Below are 10,158 nucleotides of genomic sequence, written 5' to 3' on the forward strand. Positions count from 1 at the left end.
ATGTGCAGGTGAGTTTGAACTGAGATTATGGCCCTAAGTCCGTGTGCTGGATTAGGCAAATAATTTCCTGGACGTTCTCTGTAATGTCAACGATGTGAAGGGCTATCCATAACAAACACTAGGCAGGTCCGGCTGTGTATGAAAAGGATGTTTTCCCCGCCCCACCGCCCGCATGCAGACGGTGGCCTGGGAAGCCTGGCTCCCGTGGGCCGGGGTCCGTGGGGTCTCTGCGATTCCGCACCGACCTCTGACCTAGTCATGGCATCTCCTCCTCTACGTTCCTTTCTGACTCGACCGTGGATGTGAGTTTAACAGCACATTCCACGTGGCGATCACACTTTTAATTCTGAACATTGTTTTCTCCCTTGTCTTTATTTTGGTATTGCTAAGTAAAAACCTGTAACATAAAATGCCTGAATTTAATGATTAATGCCTTATTTGCCTTCTTAGCTAAAAACACTCAAGACATTATGGTTTATTTTAAAAGTCCAATTTATATTCTGGATCTTTCATTAAAAATATGACAAGTGCGTGAGGAGGCATGTTATTACTTTGTAATCATGATCTTTTGGGAAGCCTTGGCCCATTTAATTATTGGATAAAGGTAATTTTAGGAATAAAATCCTGGTCTTAGGAAAAAAAGCTGATATTGCATGAGACGTTTTAATCCTAAATAAATTCTGATAAGAGATAAGACAGAATCATCATCCACCCACCGAAATGGCTAAAATTTTAAAAGCTGACAATACCAAGTGTTGACATAGACACGGAGCTGCCGGACACTCACATGCCACCGGGGAGATTAGAAACGGTACAGCCACTTCGGAAAACAGCTCAGCACTGTCTTATCAAGTTAAACAACCTAATAATTCCACTGGCATTATATATTTTTTATCGTGTGTAAAACAGACAAGAAAAGCATATTGTTTATGTGTGGCTTCAGACAAAAGCATGCATTTTTAGGATTTACCCAAGAAAACGAAAACAGATATTCACACAAAGGACTTGTACACAGATGTTCATAACAGCGTTATTTATAATACTGCACACGTGCGCGCGGGTGGGCGCGCACACACACACACACACACTCCGCTGAAAACAACCAAGTGTTCATCGAGAGGTGAGCAGATCAACATGTTTCTGGTATGTGCACCCAAGGAACGCTGTTGCTATGCAGCAGTGGAGGGAAGAGAAATATCGATGCAGACGGCAACACAGGTGAATCTCAGAACTCTGTGGCAAGCGAAAGAAGCCGGGACAAAAGCAAGCGTACACGTTGCATAACCGCCGATGTGAAATCATTGACCTAACGTTCTAGGAAAGGAACGTTGTCAGAAAGTGGATGAGTGTTTGCCAGGAGCAGGGAGGAGGAGGCTGTGGCTGCAAAGAGGCACGGAGAACTTTCTGAGCTGATGGAAATGTCACAGGACCCTCTAGAATTGCCCAAACTCATCCAACGGTACAATTAGAATGGGTAACTTTAGTATATCCAAACCATACGTCAATAAACCTGGTAAAAACAGATAAGACAGAATGTTTTCTCCCTTTAAAAATATGACTCGAAAGCCAGAAACATCTCAGGAAAGCCTGGGGTGTGTCTGAACACATCTACAGCATCAAGGCAAAGTCGGAATTTGGAGGAATGGCCGGGGGCAAATTTAAAACTATGATCCATTAATTCTCTTCATTCTTGAAGTACTGTTAAAACGCGTTAAATCGGTAGCGCGTTATCAGAGTAGGCATTTCAACTCACGAACGAATAATAACGGTGGCAGCTAACATTTGCTGAGAGCCTGCTGTCTTCCTGACAGTCGCTATTCTGAGTTAAATTTTTAACTGGGTGTAAATGGCATACAGTAAGTTGCACATATTTAAAGTGTAAAATCCGACATGTTTTGACATATTTATGCCAAAATAAAGACAAGGGAAAAAACGATGCTCTATTACCCCGAAGGCATCGCCCTTCAAAACGTCCCTTTTATGATTCATCCCTCCATCCCCAAGAAACCTGCTTTTTGTCACTATGTATCAGTTTGCATTTGATAGAATTTTACGTTCGTGAAATCGTGCCATATGTACTGTCTTCTTTGGCTTCTGCTACTCAGCGTAACTACTTTGCGATTCCTCCGTGCTGTGTGTGTATCAATAATTCCTTTCTTTTCTTTTAAAAATGGTTTATTCATTTTCGTTGCTGAATAGTATTTCTTTGAGTGGATATGTCACGATATAACCACTCGCCTGAAGATGGAGATTTGGGTTGTTTCAAGTTTTTAAACTGTTATAAGCTGTTGTGAATATTTGTGTACAAGTTTTATAAAGACAGGCTTTCTTTGGGGTAAATATTTAGGAGTGGAATGCCTGGGACATATGGTAGGTGCGCTTTTGAAGAAGCTGCCAAATTGTTTTGCGACATGCTTATAACATTTTCCACGCCCAGCATCAGTGTATGATAGTTTCAGTTCCTCCGGAATCTAGCCCTGGTATGGCCAGTTTTTTTTTTTAAATTTTAAACATGCTAATGTGCACGTGGTAGAGCATCATCGTGATCTTAGTTTTTATTTCTCTAATGACTAATTGTGGGGAGCATCTTTCCACATGTTTATTTTTCAGAAATATCTTTGAAGAAGTAGCTCTTCAAATTTTTGTCTAGTTTTAAAAATTGAGTTGGTTTCTCCTAATTGGTAAATTTTGAGAGTTCTTTATATTTTCCAAGTACATCTGGATAAAGATCTTTATAAGGGGTAATAAATTCTCCTAGTCGATGCCTTATATTTTCATTTGCTTAACAGTTTCCTTAGCAAAGCGAAAGCTTTTAACTTTGGTCAACTGTATTTTTATCAGTTTCTTTTTATAGATCATGCATTTCGTGTAGTATGTGGAACATCTTCGTGTAACTCGAGGCCCCCGAAATTTACTCCTATGTTTTATTCCAGACGTCTATGGTTTTAGTTTTCACATGTGGGCTTTTTCTCCATTTCGAGTAAATTTTGGTATCTAGTGCACATGGCTATTCTTCCTGCATTGAATTGTCTTTGCCCATTTGTATAAATTAATTGTCAGCGTATGCATGGCTTTGTTTCTGGACGCCGTGGCATCAGTCTACTTGTCCATCCTTACGTCCACACGACACTGGACTGCTACGGCTGTAAGGTAAAGCTTGAAACCAGGTAGCCCTCTGATCTTGTTATTCTTCAAACTTGTTTTAACTATTCTAGGTCTATTTCATTTGCATATAAATTTTAGCTTTAGCTTGTTCATTCCCACCAAAAAACCTAGGAGAATTTTGTTTGAGTTTATGTTGAATTTGTAGTTCATTTTGGAGCCAATCAATATATTTTAGAACATCGAGTCTTCAAGCCCATGAACACACTGTGTTTCTACATTTATTTGGGTCTTAATTTTTCTCAGCAACATTTTGCAGATTTCAGTGTACAGATGTTGTACATATTTTGTCAGATTTATCCCTGACTATTTCATATATTTTGTTGCTATCGTAAACGAAGCTATCGTTATTTCAAATTCCGATTGTTACTAGTATATGGAAATACAATTGATTATGTATCCCCAGCCTTATGAAATTCGCTTAATAATTTTCGAGGTTTTCGGTAGAATGTACCAGATTTCCTAAGTAGCAGCTCATGTCAATAGACAGTTTTGTTTCTTCCCTTTCGGAAGCCTTTTACCTGTGTGTTTTTCCCTCGCCCAGTGCCGCGGCTGAACCTCTAGCACGATGCTGAGGGGGAGCGGCGAGAGCAGACATCCCTGCGTCCCCGCTGACCACGGGCGGAGAGATCCGGCCCCTCCCCACTGAGTATGACGTCCGTTGCGTATTTTCCATAGATGCTCTTTTTCAGGTTTAGAAAGTTCTCTTCTATTCCTATTTTGCTGGGAGCTTTGATTGATGATGGTTGTTGGATCTTGTTAAGTGATTTTTCTGGGTTTCTTGAGACGGTCTCACGGTTTTCCCTTTTAGTTTGTCTGTATGATGAACTACATTGATTTTCCAAGGTTAAGCCAACCTTGCATTCATGGGATAAACCCCATTTTGTCATGTCGTTTTATCCTCCTGAGTGCTTTACGTTTATTATTTCATTTAATTTTGTGACAACTCTACGTGGGACAAATGCTGTCATTATTCCTGTTTTTCACAAGAGGAAGTCGAGGCACAGATAGCTTTGTCCTTTGACCAAAGCATATGACTAGTAAGAACTTGGATAGATCTAAGGAGGTAGTCTGACCCAAAGCCTCTTAACTCCCAGGGCAGGAATGCAAACTAGACTGTCACTGACACATTTTCACCTGTGTGCATGTAGGGGAATAGATACAATTATACTTATAAACTTCTGGTAGGAATATAAATTGATACAAGCGTTCAGAGGAGAGTTTAACAGTATGTCTCAAAATATAAAATTTGCACAAAGATAATTCAGCGCATGTACAAAGATGTATATGCAGAACTTTCTCTGCAGCTTAGGAGATAGTTTACATTTGGAACACGAAATGGTGGGATAGAATGGAACTGTTAAAATGATTATTTTTTTCCACCCGGCTGTTTTTCCACTCTAGTACATGTTATGACAAAAGCAGGTTGTGAGTTATCGTATGCAGGCTGATCTCATTCAGGTAAAACTAAGCTCTAGATTTATGCCCATGCGCAGGGTCAACAGAGAAGCTGGAAGGATCCCCCTCAGTGAGCAAAAGTAATACAGTTATTTTTGCGTGCTGTGGGGTGGAGGCTGGGGAGAGGGGAAGAAGCAAGCCTGCCTGAAAAAAGCAGAACGAGGTTGTCGTGGCGTGGTCCAGTGCTGCAGAGACTGAACCTCTCGCGCAGCAACTGCGCCGACTGCAGTCTCCAACGGGACGAGAGCCCATTGTCCCAAGTAGCACCGAGGCCCTTCCTGATGTCAGAGCGTCGGGAGGTGCGATGGACGCTCTCTAGGATATTGCCAAAGCTCAAGGGGGGAGTGACAGAATGGCATATTTAGGGGAAAAATTATCCCAGATAATCAGAACATGTTTACTAAAATCACCTACTCTGATTCTGTGGTGATTAGACCACCCCTGGGTTGCGGCACAGAGAATCTTAGGGTGCTAAGAATGTTCCAGAATGAGGACATCTCCTGCCATGACGGTTACATGACAAAGGACCTCCCGGCTTCTGCTTGGTCCCTTCCCACAATCAGAGCTCACCCGATGTTCCTTGAGAAGGACCCATTGTTCAGTGGCAGTCACTGGTACTGGCAAATAGCCTTCCCCAACGCCGAGCCCCGATCTGCATCCTTCATCGTTTGCCCATTGACACTGAGAAGGACTCATCTGGTAAAACGTGCCCTTGAACCATCTGCGGTGGCAGCTCCAGGCCCTCTGGTGGGACTCGCCCTGTTCTTCATGTTCCTTTTAGGTTGTACTTTCTGATTCCCACTGTTTATTGATGCTCAACACAGCACGGAAGCCCAGATGCCACTGGATCTGTTCTCCCTCCTGGAACACGGGAACTGTGATCATGAAAACTGACGTAACTCTGCTTTGCACGTTTAATTCACATTCGGCATGGGTGCAATGAAACACGCAGGCCCTCTCGCTGAGAACCGACGCATCAAGACGTTTCTCCTTCCTCCGAGACATTAAATGTGGAACTCCGCTTTCATTCCCGAAGACACTGCCAGTGTTCCGTTTCCGTTTGGGCTTTCTCCGCGAGGATTTATGTGTGTCGAGATTGCCTGGAACTTGGCTCTGACGTGGACCGTCCGACTTAGCTCCAAGCCAGGTCAGTTCACGCCGTGCCGTGCTCCCCACACCTCCAGGCTCTGGCAAATTGCAGACCTGGACAGAAACTCGCCAAATCCAACCTCTACCCTTGTTCTATACACACAGGTAATTATTTTGTTGCCGTGAGTTCAGATGATCTTGTCCTCAGCCAGGCCTTACTTCCCCGTCTACACCACAGAGCTATCCTCGTGAGATTGATCAAATATTTGCCCCAAAGCAAGACGACTTCTGTCGGAAAAGCTCCCTGATTAACTCATCTACAGACACTTTTAAGCAAAGAAATGTGGCCAGCTTTAAAGATTATTCTTTTCTCTCCGCTCAGAAAATCTGCTACATCTCTCGCCTTGACTTCATTTTCGTTGGCTTGCTCTTGGCTCCCAGCCTCCCGCCATGGCCCCTCCATGCAGCCCCCTCCCCTCCCGGCATGGCCCCTCCATGCATCCCCTCCCCAGACCCCAGCTTCTAACATTTTCTTAAATAAAGAGCAATTGCCAACACCTAGGGGGAGAGAGAAAGCATTCAGTCTTCTGGTAGATATTTCTAAACATCTAGATTATTTGCTCCAGTTAGACGAGGCATCTGAAAATAGACTGCTTTTCACCATTTAGTTCGGGGGTCAGCAAACTCTTCCTGTAAAGGTCCAGATAGTGAATATTTTAGGCTTTACAGGCCATACAATTTCTGTCATAACTACTCAATTCTGCATTGTATTACGAAAGCAGTTGTAGACAATATGTAAACAAATGAGCATAGCCGTCTCCATAAAACTTTATTTATAACAACAGGCAACGAGCCTGATCTTGCCTCTGGCTATAGTCTGCCAACGCCATCTTTAGCTCATTTTAGAGATATAACCCAAATCTCATTTTCAAAGAAACAGACAAGCAGAGTGGCACTGAGGACATCGGAAAGCCCCCTTGCGTGACGATCTTTGGCACCTGGCTCTTGACCTGTCGAGTTTCTCCAAAGCAGCTCTTGCACAGCTGCACCCTCACGCCCACGGAAAAGCCATCGTCCACAGCTGACGTCATCGCAAATGCCCCTCCCTTCCCTGGGATGTTTTCTCTCTCTATTTGCAACTTGGAAAATGTTTTTCCCCGCCCTCCGCCCCAGCAGCTCCACGTTTCCACGTGGCCTTCGACATGGACATCTTTTGTCTTGCAGGTATTTTGGTTGGAGGAAGCAGTGTTTTTACAGCAGCGAGGGGGGGCTTGAGACGGCGCGAGCCCGAGCTCTGCTTGCGCTCATCCCCCGCTGCCTCGGAGACCTCACTCCCGCTTCTCGTGGGAGCCACGAAGTAGCACGTTGCGAAATGCTCACCCGTGCTGGGAACAGAGGACGTTTGGGACATGTCCTACGTGTCCATCTCAGGGACCTGGCCTTCACAGGGTGTAAGGTTCTTTTGCTCAGCCCACACCTATGCTTTAGATCTTTCATTGCCTATTACAAATTCTTCCAAATAGAGACCCTTTGGCTTAACAAGTATCTTCATAAAAACGTCTGGTGGTTAAATCAGTCATCCACGTGATGGCTAAGTAGGCACAACTCAAAATCTGGGGTCCGTTCCTTTTTGATCAGGAATTCCTACCGTGAAATTTTGAGCATGGCCCTCCAGCACAGGTCTACTTCTTGTATTTATCAATTGTATACATGTGCTACTGTATTTACAGAGTATTAATGTCTTAAAACAAATGTGCAATTTTAATTAAAATGTAATAACATGATGAGAACTATGATGCCTTTAGAGAACAGTGGCTGAGGGGCCACCTGCAGCCCCACGAGAGTACATTAGATTAGGGCTCCGAGGGATGAGGGACATCTCTGGAGCCAGATGTCCTGAGCCCGTGACCCCCATGGCCTTGAAGCTTGCCATTCCTGCAATAGCTCACAGCTCTCCAGTGGCATTGTCACTATAGGAGCAAGTGTGCCCAGGCTGAGCCAGTCCATCACAGAGGACTTCTGGAGTGCACTGTCCCCATGGTGGGGACTGTACTGATGACCGCATGGCTACTGAGCAGCGATCCGACTGTACCATCCATGCAGAGAGCCCCCGCTGGACCAGTGCCCTGGCTTTCCCGTGCCCAGCACATGCCCAGCCGGGCTGACGCCACAAGTACGTTAACATACAGAGGGTTTCCCAGAGCTCACGCACGAAATTTCACCGCAGACCATTCTAATCGCCATGTTGGAGTTGGCTTCTTCAAGGGATCCTGTGCTTACGCCTTTTGTAAAGCATCTCTTATAAACACATCACCACTGCCTTACGTTGGTTGTTTCGTAATCTCTGACTTTCAAAGGTAGGGGCTGAATAGGGCAGGCACACATGTATCTGATGACCCCTGCCTCCCCACCCCCTGGGAGGATTACTAGCAAAGAAGACATGATCATGGATTTTTAGCGTTTTGGAAAAAAATTGAAATCATCCCAAGGGGTGGGACTCGTTAGCATCACTTTATTTACCTTTCATTAAATAGGTATGAAGTCACCTCCTCGCCTATAATTCAAAGGCCAGACCACTTGCAGGGATGGACATTGAGATAGAAAGCTCCTGGCCTGTGGATCCAAGGAGCAGGAGTAGGGTCTTCTTGGCCGGGGTTGGGGACACCACCACATGGGCTCGATCTGTGTTCTCCAGATAAAAGCCAGCTGAGTCAGGATCTTTTTCCAATCTCCTGTGCTCTACATTTTGACACTTCCCAACTCTCCACTGTGTGTATTGCTGTAGGTGTTCAAGTTCCAAGAGATTATTTTGTTAGTGGTGATGATGATGATGGTGATGATGATGGCGATGATGGTGGTGATGATGGTGATGATGAGTGGCGATGATGGTGGTGATGATGGTTCGTCATCGTAATATCATCTTCATCGTAATAATAATGTCATGTCATCATGTCTTTAATATCATCATCATCATCAATAATAATAATATGTATCATCATATCATAATAATATCATCACATCCATCATCTATCATCATCATCATCATCATCATCAATAATATCATCATCATCATCAATAATAAATAATAATAAATAATCATCATAATATCAATAATAATCCGCAATATCATCGTCGCATCATATCGTAATAATCATCGTAATAAATAATAATATCATCATCGTAATAATCGTAATATCCATGAAAATGTCATGTCATCACATCTCATCATCATCCATAATAAATAATAATAATTCATCGTAATAATATCATCATATAGTAATATCGTAATAATGTCATCGCATCATCATCGTAATAATAGATGTCATCTAAATAATATCATCATCATAATATCAAATAATAATATCATGTAATAATAATAATAACATCGTAATATCATCATATCATCATCTTTTCATCATATCATCATGCTCATAATATCATCCATCATCTAAATAAATATCATCGTAATATCATCATCATCATCTTCATCATGTCGTAATAATAATAATATCATCATCATCATCATAATAATCATCAATAATAATACAATAATATCATCGTAATATCATCATAATAATATCTTTCATCAAATATCATAAATGGTGGTGATATGGTGGTGATGGTGGTGATGGGTGATGATGATGGTGACGATGGTATTGATGATGATGGTGTGAGTGATGGGTGGTGATGGCGATGATGTGGTGATGGTGGTGATGGTGGTGATGATGATGGTGGTGATGGTGGTGTTGATGATGATGGTGGTGATGGTGATGATGATGGTGATGATGATGGTGATGGTGGTGATGATAATGGTGACGGCGGGGCTGATGGTGGCGATGGTGGCGATGATTTTGTGGGTCTATTTGCAGACTCCTGGCTCTGCGAGGGCCTGTGTGTGTGCCCTGGGATCTTCAAGGATGCGTGTGTGGTTACAGAGCTTGTTAGTTTGACTCATAATGCAGATGAGACGTTGGCAATATTCCCTTTCCTCCTGTAATTAATACCTCTTAAGTTGTTTAAAGAAATACAGTACAATCACCCTTTTGAGCAGGGTTATGACAACACGATCTTTAGAAGTTAAAAAAAACAGCTGGTTCCACTCGAATTCTAAATACATTAAAACAAACTTTGAAGTAAATAATCCGAGTTTCTGTTTTCGTAAATTACAGCGATAGCACATAAATTTCCTCATTCGGCTATCTTGACATAAGCCCTTTGTCCTTTCTTCTCCTAAACTGTGAACCTATTAGAGATTCTTTCACATAAATTGTAAATATACTTCTTTTTTAAAAGCAGAGGCAATAAATCCGGCTGCATTTAGCTAGCATAATCCCATGGCCCTGAAAATGTGCAACGCCTAATATGGGCCACAAAAAATGTAGCCACATCCCCCCACCCCTTCCTTTAAAAAAAAAAAAGGCAACATTAACTGTTTCACAAAAAGTTATT

Source organism: Pteropus medius, unplaced genomic scaffold (assembly GCF_902729225.1).
Source record: "Pteropus medius unplaced genomic scaffold, Ma_sr-lr_union100, whole genome shotgun sequence".
Lineage (NCBI taxonomy): Eukaryota > Metazoa > Chordata > Mammalia > Chiroptera > Pteropodidae > Pteropus > Pteropus medius.